At 48.6% G+C, this 18,776-nt stretch overlaps 2 long non-coding RNA genes across 7 annotated transcripts in view; both read left to right on the forward strand.

Moving 5' to 3' along the window:
* The window catches only part of LOC102159171 (uncharacterized), a 134,991-nt gene extending 123,291 nt beyond the window's left edge, over positions 1-11,700 (forward strand). For all 6 annotated transcript variants that reach the window (XR_014816873.1, XR_002336078.2, XR_014816876.1 and 3 more), the window contains 3 exons: positions 8,816-9,119; positions 10,229-10,282; positions 10,946-11,700. This is a non-coding gene — a long non-coding RNA (uncharacterized LOC102159171). The remainder of the gene's footprint in view (positions 1-8,815; positions 9,120-10,228; positions 10,283-10,945) is intronic.
* Positions 11,701-12,988: 1,288 nt separating this feature from the next.
* On the forward strand, positions 12,989-18,042 carry LOC146400227 (uncharacterized). The gene is made up of 2 exons (XR_014816877.1): positions 12,989-14,859; positions 15,172-18,042. It is a non-coding gene; the product is annotated as an uncharacterized LOC146400227 (long non-coding RNA).
* The last annotated feature ends 734 nt before the right edge of the window (positions 18,043-18,776 follow it).

Raw genomic sequence — 18,776 nt, forward strand, 5'->3', positions numbered from 1 at the left:
CCTTCACTTCTCTTACAATGCAAGGAGGGCATCACCATCTAGGCTGGTCCTGCCGCTTGTCGTCTGGAGCGCTTTTCTCCCAGTGTCTAGCATCCTGGCTTGATCCGTGTTCCTCTCTCTTCCCTCTACAGTCACCCTGTCCCTTTTGCTTTCGGCCTTTTCCTTTCAGCCCCTGAACATGTTCAAATCTTTCATCCTGAGTATCCAGTTCCTTTCGGGCCCTGTGGCACCTTCCAGCCCTTACTTTCTCCATAAAGAGAGTATGAATCTGCTTCACTGCTTCTTTAGTTCCCATTCTCTATTCTCCCTCCTGCAATCTGGCGCTTGCCCTGTTCACTCTCCTGAAACCGCTCTTGGCAAGGTCATCCACGACTACTTTACTGCCAAACCCAATGGAAACCTTGAAGCCATTATCTCCCTTGACCTGCCTATAGTGACTGACGCTGTCAGTCCTTCAAGCTCATTTCCTGGGCCTCCGTGGGTACGTGCAGCAGCTGAATTCTTCTGCGTCTTCAGACTTCCCTGTAGGCTGTTCTTCTTCTGTTCACTCTTAAATATTAGAGAGGGTTCTCTCCTAGGTCCTCTTCTGGTCTTATTGGTCCAGGTTCCCAGGCCTATCTCAGCATTCCGTGACTTATCTGGGGAGACTGAGATGGACCAGGGGGAGTACGATGCGCATCTTGTGATGGGGAATAGTGGAGATGAGGTTAGCCAGGCGTGATGGTACCAGAGATGAAGAGACTGACATGCCAGAAAGGAAGTGTTTGACTTACTGAAGTTGGCGGCAGGTGAACAAGCATTGGGTCTAGAGTGTCAGCACTGAGTGGTTTTAGAGGCTGGAATCCTCTCTGCTCTTTTATAACAAAGTACTTGTCTGGTCTTTGTCCTGGGTTCCTGGGATGGAGCTTTGAAACCCTGGGGATTTCCAAAATGATGGGAGTGTCTTTGCTATCCATGGTGAGCCCTTGGGACCACACTAGAGTTTATGCAAATGAAGTGATTCACGGTGAGGCCCTGGGTACTGTCGAGATTGGGGGGGTGACCGTGCTGGGAAGACAGCCATGTGACTAGAGTACCTGGGCTTTAAGCAACATGATAATGACCCAACCTTCAGGAGTGGAGGGGAGCTGGAGATTACGTTTAAACACATGGCCAGTGATTCCATGAATAATGCCTACAGAAGGAAACCCTGGTGAAAACTCTGGATACTGAGGCTTGGTGGAGCTTGTGGGTTGGTGAACGCACTGATGTATCAGCAGGGTGGTGCCTCCTGCTTCCATCAGGGAGGACACAGAACTTCATACTCAGGGCCCTGCCCAGCCTTGTCCGGTGCATCTTTTTATTTGTCTGGCCTGGGGAGTTGTCTTTTTTATGATAAAACTTTAATCATGCATAGAGCACTTTCCTGTGTTCTATGAGTCATTCTGAATATTTGAGCTTGAGGGAATTGCAGGAACCCTTGTACTTGTAGCCATTTGGTCAGACATGCAGGTGGCCTGGGGACCCTGGAACCTATGGCTATTGTCTGAACTCAGGGCAGTCTTGTTGGAGACCATGCTCTTTAAAAAAAAAAAAAAAAATGGAGTATGGTTGACTTAACAATGTGGTGTTAATTTCAGGTGTACGGCAAAGTGAATCAAATACACATATATATATCTATATCTCCAGTCTTCTTCCCATATAGGTTATTACCACTATTGAATAGATTTCCCTGTGCTGTACAGTAGGTTCTTGTTAATTATTTTATATAATAGTGTGTATATGCATTCCAATGCTCCCAATTTCCCCCCCCACCCACCCTGCCACCTTCCCCTATGGTAACTGTAAAATTGGTTTTGAAATCTGTGAGTTTGTTTTATAAATAAGTTCATTTGTGCCATTTTAAATTAGATTCCAGATATAAGGGATCTCATGATATTTGTCTGTCTTTCTTTTTTTCTAGCAGCCTGTGGCATATGGAAGTTCCTGGGATAGGGGCGAATCGTAATTGCACCTATGGCTCTACACCACAGCCACAGCAACACCAGATCTAAACTGCATTTGCAACCTATGCTGCAGCTTGCGGCAACACTGGATCCTTAATCCACTGAGCGAGGCCAGGGATCAAACCCGCATCCTCAGGGAGACTATGTTAGATTCTTTTTTTTTTTTTTCTTCTGTCTTTCTAGGGCCGCTTCCTGCGGCATACGGAGGTTGCCAGGCTATAGGGGTCGAATCGGAGCTGTAGCCGCCAGCCTACACCACAGCCACAGCAAGGCGGGATCCGAGCTGTGTCTATAACCTACACCACAGCTCATGGCAACGCTGGATCCTTAACCCACTGAGCAAGGCCAGGGACCTAACCCACAAGCTCATGGTTCCTAGTTGGATTCCTTAACCCCTGCGCCATGACGGCAACTCTGACTATGTTAGATTCTTAACCCACTGAGCCACATGGGAACTCCCTGATATCTGTCTTTCTCTGTCTGACTTAACTTCGCTCACTCTCTGGGTGCATCCATGTTGCTGCAAATAACATTGATTTATTGGAGGCTGTGCCCGAACTGGTGACGTTTGTGCTAACTGTGGGTAGTCACGTCAGAATTGCCTTGCTGCATTGTACCTGCCCAGGAGAGACTGCACGGACTCAGTGAGGGACCGAGTGCCCTCTCCCTAAGAGAGATGTGGTTACAGAACCAGAGGAACATAGAGGGCTGTCAGACACAGGTGGTTGGAGGCAGAACTGACTTTACTTAGAAACAGTGTCTTTAGGTTCTTAGGTGGGATGGTGATAAAGAGATTTTTTTTTTTAAAGGCAGAAAAATGGTTCCCTTTTAGCCTGGTCATATCTTACTTTCACAATTTGTGTGCTTTTGAGTTCTTGGGTCTGTCCCTCAAAAATTCACAAATCCTATATATTTCTATAGGCTAAAAAAAATGACTTTTTCTTTTGTCCTCTAGCAAGGGCAGAGAGCAACCCTTGGGGATAATAATGACGCCATTTGTGCTGTGCTCTCTTGTAGTTAAAAGTGTGTCAGCCAATTTGACCCCCGGTGGGATTTATGGTAGCTCAGATCTCTGTTGGAGAAATGAGTTTGGGGTCATAGACAGGAGGAAAAAGTTCTCAGGCTTGGAACATATTATTTTAGTGAAATGTGGAGAAAATTCACTTGAGGCTTTTTTTTTCTCTTTTTAGCTATAAAATCTGACTGTCCACATGCTGTTACCCTTGCGTACACTTTGCTCTCACTGGGCTCCCTTGCCTGGGCTGCCAGGCGCTTCCATCCGTTAAAAGCTTTCCTGATGTGCTCATCTCCTACCCTGAGCCTGGTGGCCTGGCCAGCTCCTTGCAAACCCTCACTCTGTTCCCCTCTCCCACTTTGGCACGTCGGAAGTGTCTCTGTTTTCTAGATGAAGACACGGTGGCTTATTGATGAACTTGAATCATTCTGTCAATGGTATCTGCTTAGAGTGCCGTGGAGACTGGACGCCCGAGTGTCCAGTGACTCGGAGTGACTTCTTTTCTTTTCTTTTCTTTTTTTTTTTTAGTGCTTATGAAGGACTCACTTTATGAAGTCACCATGATAGGTAACACAGAGAATACAAATATGACAATTATTCCCTTTAACATAATGCCCTTGAGAACATCAGAGTATCCAATGATAAACACAATTTTCTTTGGCCCTGAATCTCCATCCGTGGTGTTCGATGACCCAAGAACCTATAAAACAACATTCAAATACAGTTTGGTCCCTGTCATTTACTTATCCATTGCTTCTTGTTGTTACCATCCTTGGTTGCTGTATAGCAAGTAATTGCCTATAGTTGGTGTCATTAGTTTTTGATTCCTCTCGTTCTTCCACTCAAATCAGCCAACCAATAAAGGGACTCTTAAGGGTGGAGCGTGCCCTGAACTTGGAGCTGGAGAAAAAAGAATGATTAAGGCTCTGTTCTTATTCCTCTAAGGATCTTGTAGTCACATCAGAGAAATGAAGCGGTGTGTTCTTGGTTTGGGGCAAGAGTTGGTAGAATGAAGATTTTAGTTACATATATAGCCTGTAGTTAAGGCTAAAAAGATCGCCATAGAGAGTCCTCAGCAGCAGCTTAATTTAGAAGCAGATTGCCTTTGCTTCTTGGGCGTTCAAGTGATCATTGCTCATGCTTAACTTTGAATCTTCTTATCTTTCCTTTGTAAGCCAGATTCCAGATGTCCAAGCCAGATTCCACCCAGACTTCTCCAAGGAGATGGAAGACAGTATTGTTTTTCTGTTTTGTTTTGTTTTGTTTTTTTAATGGCCACACCCATGGCATACGGAAGTTTCCATGCCAGAGACGGAGTCTGAGCCAGTCAGATCCTTTAACCCACTGTGCTGGGCCGGGGATCAAACCCTCGCCTTCACAGCGATTGGAGTGTTTTTAAAATTTCCAGAGCCGGTAGACAAGAAAGTCACGTTTGTTGACATTTACTACCTTCAGAAAATTCATACACTTAAAAAGCATTTTAAGCCTTTTAGAGATCAGAATGCAGACGCTCTGTGTTCAGCTTCCCTAAGGTCTTACAGCTTTTAATAATGAGTCCATGATTCAAGCTGACTCTAAGGAAATACTGGTTTCCCACCTCGAGGTTGCCCTTTCTGCATTGCATGGATATAAAACTGGACAGTAGTCATAGCCCATCAATGGCACTTTTAATTTTTCCAATTGTTTTCTACTGTTCTGTTCTCAGTGAATGTAAAAGTCCCAGCTTTATAAGGCAGGGACTTGTGTGCCCATTTGATTGAGAAGACTGACCTGAATGCATGGTGTTTAGCAACTTGCAAGAGCCACTAAACTCCTAAGAGAAGAATACAAGGCTTCCAACCCCACCCACCAACTTTTAAGAGGACCTCTTCTTTCTTTTTTTACGTTAGAAATGTTATAGTTTTGCATTTTTTAACTCAATGAATTTTATTACGTTTGTGGTTGTATAGTGACCGTCACAACCCGATTGCTTAGCATTTAAGTCCCAAACCCCAGCCCATCTCCCCCACCCCCCTTCCTCTTTCAATTAAAGATGGAAAAAAAAAAAGAACTTGAAAATGTACAGGAGCCAATCACTAGACACTTTTTATTCACTTATGATAACATGTGTTCAAGTCAAGGGTGGTTGGCTGTGTTTTATAGCTGAAAACTGAGGCTCAGAGAGGTTATGCAGCAGTCCCTGAGTCACACAGCAAGAGGCAGGCCTGCTCTTTTCATCCCAGCACGCTGTCCCACATGGCCAGGCTTTTTTAAAGGACCTTTCAGTTGAACATGTTTAAAAACAAAACAAAAACATGTTCAAGTCTAACTCAGGTAAAATGAAAAAAAGAAAAGAAATCGAACCTTCTATTAGTCACATATACCCTCGCTAGTATCTCGCCTCTCACCTGCCCTTTCAGTCAGGCCTCTTCACAGATGAATCTGCTTCCCTGGTTTTCCTCTCCAAGTTCACTGTCATCATGTTTCTCCCTTGGCCCACGTGCCTGGTTCTTACCAACCTGCTAGTGATCACCTCATTGTTAGCTGGCCTTTTGTACGTATTTCCTTTGCTTGTTTCCAGCCTTTGACACTCACCCCCGTTTCTGAAAACCATCTTCCCTTGGTTTCTGGACCACGGATCTCCTGGTTTCTCCTCTCTGTGATTGAGCCTCTGTGCGCCGGTTCTCGTCATTAGCCCTGAAGTGTCTGTGTTCCCCCAGAGCTCTGTCCTCAGCCCTCTGCTTGTTCTCCACTTATCTAACTAATGGTTGTTACTTATTTATTTATTTTTGTCTTTTTTTTTTTTTTTTGGCCTTTTCTAGGGCCGCTCCTGCGGCATATGGAGGTTCCCAGGCTAGGGGGTCTAATCAAAGCTGTAGCCACTGGCCTTCACCACAGCCACAGCAATGCGGGATCCGAGCTGTGTCTGCAACCTACACCACAGCTCATGGCAACGCTGGATCCTTAACCCACTAAGCGAGGCCAGGGATCGAACCTGCAACCTCGTGGTTCCTAGTTGGATTAGTTAGCCACTGAGTCACGATGGGAACTCCTAATGGTTGTTACTTGTTTATCACATATCAGGCCCTGAGCTGGGAGCCGGGGATCAGAGACAAGGGAGTGGTGACCCAGTGGTCTGAATTGTGAGACACTCTTTGCACGTCGGTCCCTCTCTGCTCCCAGCTCTGTTCTGCACAACTGCTGTGGTCCCTGGATCCTGTTAAACTCGCGCTCTCTCTCTTTTTTTTTTTTTTTTCCATTTTTGGCCACTTCATGGCATTTGGAATTTCTGGAACAGGGATCAGATCCAAGCTTCACTTGGATGAAACGCTGGATCCTTTAACCCATTGTGCCTGGCCAGGGATGGAACCTGGGTCCTGGTGCTGCAGAGCTGCCACTGATCCCACTGTGCCACAGCAGGAGCTCCTCACTGAGCTCTCTTTTGCTTCGGGGCTTTTGCAGGGGTAGTTCCCTCTGCTGGGAATGTTCTCTTTGCCCCTGTGTTTGCTTAACTCTTGCTTATCTGTCAGGACGTTGTTAGGGCATCATCTCCTCCAAGAAGGCTTTTGTGACTCACCCAGAGTCGTCCAAGAGCTGCCTCTGAGTTCAAGTTCATCACAGAACTACACACAGAATAGCTGCACCCGTCTCTCTTCTGTCCACTCCCTGATGGCAGGAGCCAGCTCTTCGCCACCTTCGTATCCCCAGCACCTAACACAGTCCTTGATGTGTATGAATGAAGGAATATGAAAGGAAAGAACAAATCAAATGCACCAGGACTGGCCCCTGCCCTTTTCCAGCCTGGACCCTGACTCTTCTCCACCTGCACCATTTCCTGTAGCCTGTGTTTATCCACCTGGACTACACAGGAAATTCACCTGCAGAGGGAAAAAAAAAAAAAAAAATGACAGGCCTGGGTCCTACCCCAATTCAACTGAATTAGAGTATCTAGTGGTGGGACCTGGGGGTCTGCATTGTTTACTTACTCCCCCATCAGGTGTTTCTAATGAACAGGAAATAATCACGAGTCAGATCTGTCTCGGTATCTCAGCACCTGGCATGGCGGTTTGCACATAGTAGGCATTCCATTTCTAGAATAATTTCTAGATTTCTAGAAGAATTGCATAGATGCCTAAAAACCTGGCTTTTGCATATTCAGATTTAAGCCAGCTGTTTCCACGCTCCAGCAGCCTCCTGTAGAAAGCCAGTGCTCCAGGGATTTTTGCTTCGGAAGGATGTGGCTCCCATACTGTACTACTTAGTTTTCAGTCCCTTTTTACAAAAGAAAGAAAAGGTTCAAAGCCTAAACGAGTTGTTGGTTTGTGTAACTAAGTGACACATAGTTTTTGTTTTAACCTCCAGAAAAACAGTAGTCAAGTAGGTGGGGTTTGGCTGGGAAAGAAACAGATGAAAATCACTGGCTTTCATTATATAAGAATTTAGAAGATTTGCCATGGTTTCTGGTAAATGCTGGCAAAAGTTCGTTTTGCCCCAGGCTCTGTAAAACCACTAACCTGCTTCCTTTCTAATGTTTCTGGCATTTTTCTTTGGCAAAAGCACATGGCCAAGTCTGTCGGGGCTGGAGCAGGGAAGGGACAGAGTGAGTGCCGGGGAGGGGTGACAGCACGCAGCTCTCTTTGCCCTGTATCCTCAGGTCACCTCTCCACCAACAAACTCTTTGAAAGTGATTTGAAGTCTCTGATTCTACTGTGTTGTGAGGGTGACCACATGGCGACTGGGATGTCCATTGCCATCCCACCCCCAGGTTCATAGGACAGAGTTCAGGTATTAGGGGGGCTTGGTCAAGGTCATTGACTGGCTGCAACAGCTGCCACAAGTGCCAGACATTCTCTCGGGAAGGTTCACAACCATGCATTTATTGAAGCATCACAGACACGCTGTGAGGGAGAAGTTGTTATCCCCGTTTTCATAGATGACAAAACAGAGGCTCAGGGAAGTTCAGTGACAGTGTCCAGCTACCAAGTGGCTCGTGCTGTGTTATTATAAACCTCCTGCCTTTCCATCCAGCACTCATTCCACTACCAGGAAGGTGACCTACTCAGGCTGGGCCGAGGCAGCAGGGCACAGACTGGCCAGGAGACAGTTCTTGGTGTGGACCAACAAGGCATGAGGGGTAGCACTGGAGCAGAGAGGCAGAGGGTTTTGAAGTGTTTAGATTGGCTGAAGAGGTGGGAAAAGCTTGGCATCGACTCTGCTGGGCAAAGACGTGAGGGCAGGCTCCCGGGCACCACTGCTGCCTCATTCCATTCCTGGAGTTTTGGCAGAGATGTCCAAGGCATCTTCCTTCTCCTTGGAGTTTGGGGAAAACTTAGTAAACAGGCACATAAAACTATCCGAATTTGTCATTATAATCCCATAAAAGGTTAAGAAATAGTTGGCGGATGAGAAGAGAGAAATGAAGCGACTTCTTGGTAGAGCTTGGTGTAGCTGGCTTGTTTACTGCTGGCTTCTTATTTATCGGTGTCCTGTCTTCCATTTGTCAGGCTATAACGATAGCAGCTTTTATGAGTAAGCAGTTTTTTTTTTAATGAACTTGTTCCAAATGTGTATTCTGTTCTTGGAACTCTCTGTGCTCTGAAGCAGCTTTATAATTATTGCCTCTGGTGGAATAGCCAGGCTCTATCTGGCTTTTATGTAAGCAATTTCGCTTGGTCTGCCTCTTCCTCTTTTAGCTTCAGATAAGGAAGATGTAGGGATAGAAAATATAATAATAATAGCTTTTTTTTTTTTTTTAAGAGCGCTTATTATATGCTAGGCATCGTTCCAGATGTTACGTTCATCTTTTAATTTTACTCTAACATTGCTTGGGTCTCAGGTATTTTTGGAGCCCCCATGTTACAGATGAGGAAACTGGCTTGGAGACGTTGAAAACATGTTTGAAGTTACTCAGATACCAAGTGGTAGAGACAAGATCTGAACATACCTCCGTCCGATGGCCTGTCTGACAGCATAGCCTGGGCTCTGGACTCTGCCTCCCTGTGGGGTGGGCTGTTCATGCTCGTGTGTGCTAAGGTGGAGCTGGGGGTGGCAGGTGGACCTTTGGACACTCAGTGATGCTGGGGAGTCATTCGCCATGTTGGCCCACGCGAAAGATGTTGCAGCTCGGTGCCGATGGCCCTGTAAGTACAGCTAATTTTCTGGTCTTTTGCTTTTATAAAGGAAAATAGAAGAGTTTAGAGAGCTCCCTACACTTATCGCAGCCTCTAGAAATGCTGTCTTCTGCTTGGTGAATGGCTGCACCATTTATCCCAAAGCTCCAAAAAGGTTCCTGTCGTCCATCAATGGAACTCTATTTTGCGACAGGGACTGTTACCATCTTATTTGAAATCCTGCCTGACCAGCCGAGGCTGTTAAAGGGCCCACTTCCTCTCCGTCCTGCACGCTCCTCCCAGGGAACAAGAACCAAGTTCTCTTCCATCACCTCTTGAGCGATGCTGGCCATGCAAGCCCAGCTGCGGGGTGAATTACAGCTCTGCTCCAGCCTTTTCTCACTCTGGGACTTTGACTCCGTTGTATAACCTCTCTGAGCTTCTGTTTCCTGATCAGTAAGATGGGGATAATAAAAAGAATGTCTGCTGCACGGGTTTGTTGTGGGGATTAAATGAAATGATGCATGTCAAATGATGGGCGCGATAAATTTTGGCACCGTCATTCTCTCAGCTTGTATCTAAACCCTGCAATTAAGGATTAGGACCTCTAGCAAATCGTTCCCAGTATCTTGCCTTATGGCAACAAATGTGCCCAGAGCGCCAGGAGCCAGGCGATCTCTAAGACCCTGCTTCTCAATGCGTGGTTATTTCCAATAGCTCTCTGTGGGGTGAAAATGTACAATGAGCAAAATTTGCTTCGGAGAAAGCCTCTCTCCTTTACTCTCCCTGCCTCCGTGTTGCAAAGGCTTCCTTTTTTCACATCTGGGACCCTCGTGCTGACCTTGGGCTCCTCACAGCTCCTCGCTGGAGACCAAGGCACCTGGACCCTCATGTCCTGATGAAGACGGACCCAGGCCCTTTTACAAGGACGGGGAAATTTGCTCGGTCTGAGCCGGGAGTGGATTTGTTTCCCTCCAATTAGTTGGAAAATCGAACTTGATCTATGAAGAAGACAGATTTATAGCCTGAGCTGATATATGACGGCCCTCGCCTGGTTATAATAAAAGATGAAATCACTCCAGTGGGGGCGTGGGTGGACACTGGGCGGGTTACTAATGACTCTTCCCTCTGATTTTCAGGACCTGAGCGAAGCCAGCCAGGATGATCAAAGAGCCCTTCATAGTGGCTCAAAGGTAATTTGGGGAGCTGGAGAGGAAGACGTTTGAAGTGTTCATGTTTCCTTTGTTTTCCATTCCACCCCCTTGCAGGGGCCCTGGTGATGCTCCTCTCTGTGCAGCAAGTGCGTCTCCTCTGGCCCATTCTCCACGGGAGTCTGGGTAGCGTGCCAGTCCTCGGGACGGATGGCGGCCAACACGGCCTCGCCACCCCGTATCTACAGAGGCTGTTTCTCCCCTTTGCTTGTGAGCGTTCCTTTCTCTGCCTCTTTAGCTGTTGATTTACTTTTGTTCTGTTTTGCTGCGCTCTCCTTAGTGCTTCTGCCTTCTGCCGTCTCCCCGATGGCGTCCTGTGCTCCTCCTCTCCCTTCATCTTCCTTCCGCATCCTCTTTGCTGCCGCACTGCGTTCGCTGCCTTATTTGCTTCCTTTCCTTTCATGGTCTTGTGTTTGATGCTCCTCTTTGCCTCCTTTCCTCGCTCTGATTCTGGCTCCTAATATCTTGAAAGAGCGTTTGATAACGTGTGCCTGACCCTGCCTGACCTCGGGTGAGTGAGTCTCCCCAGGCAGCTTTTGATGTGGTCTGTGTGTGATTGACGAAAGCTGCTCAATTTGCTCTTCAAAGCTCTGTTTACGGAGAGTTTGGATGCATCTCCTCGGGATTTCCTCTTCTTCTCTCCAGAAACACGTCTAAAGGATAGGACGAAACCACACCCCTTGTCAAGTGTTCATCGTCCGCCTGGATCCCGGATCCCGGATCCCGTAATGCTCGCGAGAGCAGGATCCCACTGTCCCGCCCACCTTTTCTTCTTGAACCGTCGTTATCCCTTGAGTCCTCACGGCAGAGCTTTTCATCCACCAAAAAAGTTCACTTTGAATACAACGCGTTTGCCCCCCCAAAGAAACACTTAGATTTGGACACCGAGTTATAAAATAGAGGACAAATGCCGTCAGTGTTACTACCAGAATCTAAGCACATTAAGTGTCCTGCCTACTTAGAATATGGTCAAGAACTAAGCGAAACAATTGTCTCCAGCTTTGCATTCTAGAAAGAGCAGTAGGTCGCGTTCTTTCCAATACTGATTACTCTGGATCCCCAAAGCACATGAGACGATGAGGTGTATTTTTCATAGGGTTCAGGTTTCTTGCAGTGCTGTTTCTGTTTTTCAACCCAGGAAGAGGATTCTCCCACCTGCCTCAGAAGGCTTACACATTCAGCTGCTTAAGGAAAGAGGGATGAGCAAAATGTTAGTAGGAGACATCCAGTTGGTAGATGCTCTGATTCTGAGAATCTAATACTTTAGGTGCGATGAATACAGTGCATTAGAAAGATCACTGAGTTTTGTGCTAGAATACCTGTGTTTACATGTAGATTTGGACAATTATTAGTTGAATGATCATCAGTAAAATTTTAATTTTTTCCCAGTCTTTTTTAAACAGTTTTGTATGTGTGTGTATGTGTTTTTTTGGTTTTGTTTTGTCTTTTTCAGGGCCGCACCCATGGCATAATGGAGATTCCCAGACTAGGGTTTGAATTGGAGCTGTAGCCACTGGCCTATACTACAGTAATAGCAACGCCAGATCCGAGCTGCATCTGCGACCTACACCACAGCTCACAGCAACACCGGGTCCTTGACCCACCAGAGCGAGGCCAGGGATTGAACCTGCGTCCGCATGGTTACTAGTCAGATTGGTTTCTGCTGAGCCACAATAGGAACTCCTAAACAGCTTTTTGAGGAATAGTTTATATACCATAAAAAGTCAGCCACTGTAAGTGCACAGCTCAGTGATTTTTAGTAAATTTGTGAAGCCGTCACCACAAGGAAATTTTATAACATTTTTGTTAAATCTTTTAACCTCTCTCCATTTTTCCCCCTTCATCTTAACACGGCACTCACACGGTGCCTTGATCACAAACGCGGCCGCAATCCTAATCCTTCCGTGCTTTGCGTCATGACTTTGTTGCTGCTTCCACTGAGAGGTAGGACTGCTCTCCCCAGGCCTCGGGTCTGGGGCTGGCCTTGTGACCGACTCTGACAAAAAGTCAAAGTGTGGCTGCAGCGAAGGTGCACCCCGTTCTGAGCCTAAACCTCAGATGGCTCTGCATGTGCTTCTGCTTGCTCTTTTGGAGCCCTGCCGTCTTCACCACGGGTAGAAGGTTGGGCCAGCGGGCTGGGAAATGAAAAATCATGCAGGGAGAGGCCCCACCTCCACTTAGGCCATCTCAGATCAGCCTCCCCCAGCTGCCCTCCCCCTAACCACCCCAGAGACTGGCCCAGTGCAGCCAGCCAGGACTAGCAGCTCTGGCAAGCCACCCTGGGGACCCACAAGATGTGCTAGAAGGAAGGTGAGTGAAGCTACTGAGCTTTAGGGTATTGTGATTTCTAATAAGAATATGTATTGGGTCTTAGACCCATTCCTGGTGCAGAGCTCCTAAAACCACTGGAATTTCCCAAGTATAAAGAGCTACAAAGGTGTCTCTTGTTATGTTAATAAAGTGACTTTTGCAAAGCCAGAAGGATGTGGGCTGATTGACAGTGGAGCCAACCACAGATTAGAGGGTTGGACCTTTCAGTCCCACCCCCTGACCTCTGGGGAGGAGGGTGGGCCAGAGGTTGAACCAGTTGCTAATGGCCAATGATTCAATCAAAAGGATAGGGTTCAGAAGGCTTCCAGTTGGTGAACACTTGGCATTGTGGGGGAGAGGCGCTCCTGGAGAGGGCATGGGAGTCTGCCCCCCTTTCCCGTGCCTTGCCTTAGGCATCTCTTCCCTCTGGCTATGCCTGAATTATAGCCTTTTATAATAAACTAGTGAAAAAAAAAAAAAGAAATGAAGAGAGTATTGAAAAGAAAAAAAAAATCCACTGTGAATGGAACGTTGAATATAAAAAAAATAAAAAGTAAAAAATAAACTAGTGGTCTAGCAAGCAAAATGTTTCTCTGAGTTCTGTGAGCTACTTTGGCAAGTTAATTAAAACCCAAGGAGGGGGTGGCGGGAACCTTTGGTTTGTAGCCAGGCCGTCAGAAGTATAGGCAACAACCTGAGCTTGTGATGGACGTCTCAAGTGGGGAGCAGTCTGGTGGGACTGAGCACTCTTGTGGGAGGCGATGCTGTCTCCAGGTAGAGAGTGTCATCAGTGCGTTGAATTGGGGGACACCCAGCTGGTGCTGAGAGTTGCTTGGTTGGTGTGGGAAACCCCGCACACATTGGAATTGGAGTCAGATTTTTAGGGTGGTTTGTGGTGATAAGTAACTGATAGGTGGTCATGAGCATCAGCTTTTGGGGGGTGTCTTTTTTGGGGGGCTGTACCCATAGCACATGGAGGTTCCCAGGCTCAGAGTTGAATTGTAGTTGCAGCTGCTGGCGTATGCCACAGCCAGAGCAATGCCAGATCCCAGCCATGTCTGACCTACACCACAGCTCATGGCAACGCCAGATCCTTAACCCACTGAGTGAGGCCAGGGATTGAACCTGCATTCGCATGGACACTAGTCAGCCATTCATTACTGCTCAGCCACAACAGGAACTCTGAGAATCAATTTTTTAAAAGCTATGAAAACATCTATCCCTCTGCCTATTACGTTGGAGGCTCTCACTAAATTAAGAACAATAATTTAACAAATATTTACAGAGGCCCTTGCATGTGAAAAGGGGTATGTTGGGTGTTGTGAGGGATGCAGAATTGAAAATAGACATGATGCAAACCTCTGGGGAGTCAGTTCCAGTGAGAAGAACAGACACCCAAGCAGCTATAGTGTAGGACTTTTTCTCTACGATAACATTTATGCCTAAGTGGTTTCTCCACTGTCTGCAAATAACCACGTTCTCCTTTTCTTGGTATTTCACATTGTTTGAAAATGTGTTCAGGGGATATGGTTTATTAAAAAAATCCCCAAACAGCACATGGACCAAACCCCATGTTTGCATTTATAGGAAACAGTCTCTGTGGAAGCTCGGCCACGTGAATTGTTTTATGCAGCTAAAGAACTCGAAAAGCAGACAGGAAGTCAGAGCCAGGATGGGGAGGAGAATGGAAAAAGTCTTAATTTCGGAAATGACCAGGAGTTTTCATTCTGAGAGTAGAACCCTGCCCTGGGCAGATGGCTTTTGCTTACCTCTGAAATATCCTTGAGGTTTGGAGGGCTGGGATCCGAGTGGAGAGGGCAGGAGGAAGGAGCTGGGGTTGGCAGACAGGGTCTTTGCAACCCAGGATCTGGTGACTGGTTGGGCTCAAGTGGATTCTCTGAATCCATACTCCCCAGGCAGCAGGCAGTTGGGTAGTCTGACAGCACAGAGAGTGCCGTACAAAGAGCCCTGTCTTGGGAGCCGGGGCCCCAGTTCTGGTGCTAACTCTGACCCAAAAGAACCTTTGCTGTGTGCCCAAGCACGAGTTACTTTCCTTTGCTGGGGGTTGACCCAGGAGATTCTAAAGTCCCTTCCAGGTCAAAGAGGCTGAACTTCAGGTCTAATCCAGCCCCTAAGTTGAAGGAGGAGCTTCAAATCAGAACCAACCAAGACAGATGGAAAGGCCTCTGACAACATGCATGGACCTTTGGAACGGAGGCTGTTCAGAAAGTCCGAATGGAGGTCAGCGGGTGAGTCCTGCAGGTCTGGGAAGCCTCCCTACTTCTACCCTGACTGTAGTGAGTTCTGACCCGGCCTGGCCGCAAGGACTCCAAGGTCTTGGATGCTGACCGCTGGGTGAGCTGTTGAGGGGCCTCCCCCCTTTCCTCCTAGAGCAAGAGGTGTCAAAGGTGTTTCTTCGGTGCACTTGAGCTCTAAGGAGAAGCTGTTTCCATAGGAATAAATATTCCTAGCAGTCTGGGGAGGTGGAGGGGAGAGAAAGTGGTCTTTTTCCCAAGCAATGGAAATAGCAGAAACTCAGAGTAAGGATCTCTTTGCTGCAGGTAACTCCTGGAAGCTGGGATGATGAAAGTGGCACTTTCCGCGCTCGTTGGGGCCTTTTTTCGATGGTGACTGTCTCTCTTCAGGGATAACTGGGCAATGTGGTGGGGAGACACAATCCTTGTCACGTCTTCCAAAAGACCCAAGGACATGATACAGGGAAGGAAGCTGCAGATGTGTCTGCCCGTGTCTGAACCACCAGGAAGTGACCTCTCTCTCTTGCTGTGAAGAAGGGATTCCCGACTTCAAGCCTTCAAACTGGGTTCACTGCAGCCGCGCTGTCCACTGCGAAGTGGTTTGGCTTCCCACCGGGAGAGGCCCTCTGAGAGGCTGGAGGTTCCTGTCTCCCCTGAGTAGAGTGGCAGGAAGGGGGGGCAGGGGGGCGCACAAGTGAGGCTGTGGACTGGCAGGTGTGAGGGATGCAAGACCACTGCCAGGCTGGGCCCCTGCCAGAGAAGCCTCGGCATCAACTGTGAAACGTGATTACATTCGGATCCTGTTTCACACCCCCCCGCCCCCCCCCCGAAAGAAAACAGTGCAGACAGCGTCCTTCCGGTCACCGTCCTTTTCTCATGACCTCATCCTCCTGTTTGCACCTTCCTCTGTCTTCTTTTAACTCCATCCACTCCCATCTCCAGGACCATTGGATCTAAGCTCGGGCCCTCACCACCCATTGCCCAAACGTAGGGGCATAAAACAACCGTTACGTTCTGCTCGTGGATGCTGTGGGCCAGGGGTTCACATGGGCGGGAATGGCTTAGCTCTGCTCCGCAGGGTCCGAAGCCTCAGCTGGGAGGACTCAGAGGCTGGGGGCTGGGATCCTCGGGGGCTCATCCAGTCACAAGGCCGACCTGTGATCCTGGCGGGGCGCCGGGACCTCCGTGTGGCTGCCCGCAGAACACACGCACGTGGCCGCTCCACATCCTTGAGCCTCCTCACACCACGGCAGCCTCAGGCCCGTCTCACACAGTGGCTCAGGGTTCAAGGCTCAGAGGGCAAGGGGTCCAGCAAGTGTGGTGGCAGCTGCAAAGCCTCTTTCCACCTGCCTTTGGATGCCACAGAGCACCCCTTCTGCCACATTCATGTGCTGCATACAGGTCAGAAGCCCGTGCAGCTTCAGGGGGAGGGATGTCAACTCACCTCGCCTCGAGAAGACGCCAAGCATTTTCAGGGGTGTTTTAAAACCTCCGCAGAAGCTCCTGTCGCCAAATCCAGACCAGGCCCCGCCGACACTCTCCATCGCTTTCCCTGAAGAAGCTCTGTCCTCCTCACTGCCGGGACCCTGGGATACTCGGGGGGTTACCGTAGGGGAGGTGCTCAAGTGGTTCCTGGCTGTCTGGCCATGGGCAGGCTTAAGAGTGGCAGGGCCTCCTTCCCTTTGCTTTCCCCCAGGCCTGGACCCCTCCCTCCCCTCCCCCTGCCACCTCGCCCTCACACCCAGGTTCCGCTTGGACCACCATTTCGTGGGTCGCTGAGAGTGGTTCGGCACCTTCTTGTGTGTCCGTGATGAGTGAGCTGCGCGATCGTGATTCATGCCCGGTTCAGCACGACTCCCTTTCCCTGGCAGGACCTGCACGCCAAGCCCTTGCCTCAGCGACGCTCTGACGGGAACCATTTCTCCCTCATGGGGTGGCTTGGGGGAGAGGCTCTCACGCACGTTCTGGAAGCCTTGGCCTGTGGTGCCTCGCGCAGAGCCTGGCACTGGCACTTGCTCAATTGATGACTGTTGAGTCAGTTAACCCTGACTCGCGTGGGCACTGGCTGACTCACAGGGCTTGATTCAGCCTTGATTCACCAGAGGATCTGGGAGGATTTGACGGGTGGCGAGCCCTGCATGTTCCCAGAGGGAGGAGTGTGCGGGGTTCATGTGATGGTGTGTTTTGGGGGGACTGGAGGCACGTGGGGATGGTCCTGGGGCCAGGCCACAGCACCTGCTGCCAGGCCATTTCCCTGCCCTCCACTAAGCTGCCCTGCTTCCTTAGCTCCTCTCTGGGGAACTTCTGGACCCCTCAAGCAAATCCTCCAAGTGTCTGGCCACTTGTCAAGTTTCCAGGAGGCTCCAATCACTGCTGTTTCCTCTTTTCTTCCCCCAAAGTTTGCAGATAAATCCTCAGAAGCTCCCTGGGCAAAAGCCTGACATCAGCCCTTGAAGGACTGGAGTCAAAGGTAGGAGGTCTGGGCTTATAGGGAGAAATAATAGGAGTAACTAATGTGCTAATCATTCAATCCAGCTCGAGATGCTGGACTCCCAGGAAACTCTCAGGAATGATCTGCTCTTTCTCATTTAAGGCAAAGCAAAAAGCAAAGATTTCTAGGCTTCCTTGCAGGAAAAGGAGCTACAGGTTGGGACCACACATCCCTGGGGAAAGGGGCTGCAAACTGACTGGGGGAGTCTGCAGCACTCTGAAATGAACTGGCTGCTTTGCCTTTCCTTTCCGTCATCCCTGTGCAGCCTCTGTGCATGCACTCGCTGAGCCTCGGTGTCAGCACTAGGGTGTCGGCCGCTGCGTATGTTGCCTCCTCATCGGAACAACATCTCAGTGGGTGAGAGATTGTTAGCTCCAATCTACCAATGAGAAATTGGAGGCCCAGAGGAGTAAATTGCCCAGAATGCACTGCAGATAAGTGGATGAACCAGATCATGTGTTCATTCAATGAACATCCTAGACTAATATGGATTAATATGGAAAGAAAAAAGATAAGATGAATTGGTTCTAGTTGACAAGAAATCCAAAATCTAGGAGAGGAAGATGGCAGTTATACAGTATGGTAGATGCAATGACAGAGCTATACGTAGAGCACTAGGCTAAGCACCATGAGGACATCTATGCGGACTGGGAAGCTCCGGGAAGCCTTCCTGGAGGAGGTGATATTTGAGCTGAGTGTTAAGAATAAGCAGGATTTTGCTCAGTGAATGAATAAAGGCTGTGGGGTGGGGCAAGGCACTTCAGAAAGAGTAGGCAGCACAATCAGCATTAAAAAACAGCAAGATGGGAGTTCCTGTTGTGGCGCAGCGGAAGAGAATCCTACTAGAAACCATGAGGTTGTGGGTTCGATCCCTGTCCTTGCTCAGTGGGTTAAGGATATGGTGTTGCTGTGAGCTGTGGTGTAGGCCACAGATGTGGCTCAGATCCCGTGCTGCTGTGGATGTGGTGTAGGCTGGTGGCTACAGCTCCGATTTGACCCCTAGCCTGGGAACCTCCCTATGTTGCAGGTGTGGCCCTAAAAAGCACAAAAAGAAAGAAAAAAGAAAAAAATTTAAAAAATCAGAAAGGTGTGCGGAGCTATGAGAAGTTTGGTGTCCTACTGGGGTTGGTCTGACTGGGGTGTGTCTGAGTTTAAAATGCAAATCACCCCCCCCCATGCTCTGTCTCCTCAAGGCGCTGATTTTGGAGGGCGTGGCCTGTGTGACACTTCTTGGAGGTGTCAGACACCTGGTTTTCACTCTTTAAAAGTCCTTCTGGAATGAGCAGAATGTGGGGGGTCTTTGCTAGCACGTCTACACTGAGACTTTCCGAGAGGGGATGAGGAGGTCGCTGGGCCAGAGGCTGATGACTCACCCGGGAAAGTCCGTTCACCCCCAGGGCTCTGTGACTGCCCTGCAGCC

The sequence above is a fragment of the Sus scrofa genome, chromosome 9, assembly GCF_054392235.1.
Source record: "Sus scrofa isolate SSC_HxYL_T2T_F1_AM1 chromosome 9, Sscrofa_HxYL_maternal_Yorkshire_Landrace_v2.0, whole genome shotgun sequence".
Classification (NCBI taxonomy): Eukaryota; Metazoa; Chordata; class Mammalia; order Artiodactyla; family Suidae; genus Sus; species Sus scrofa.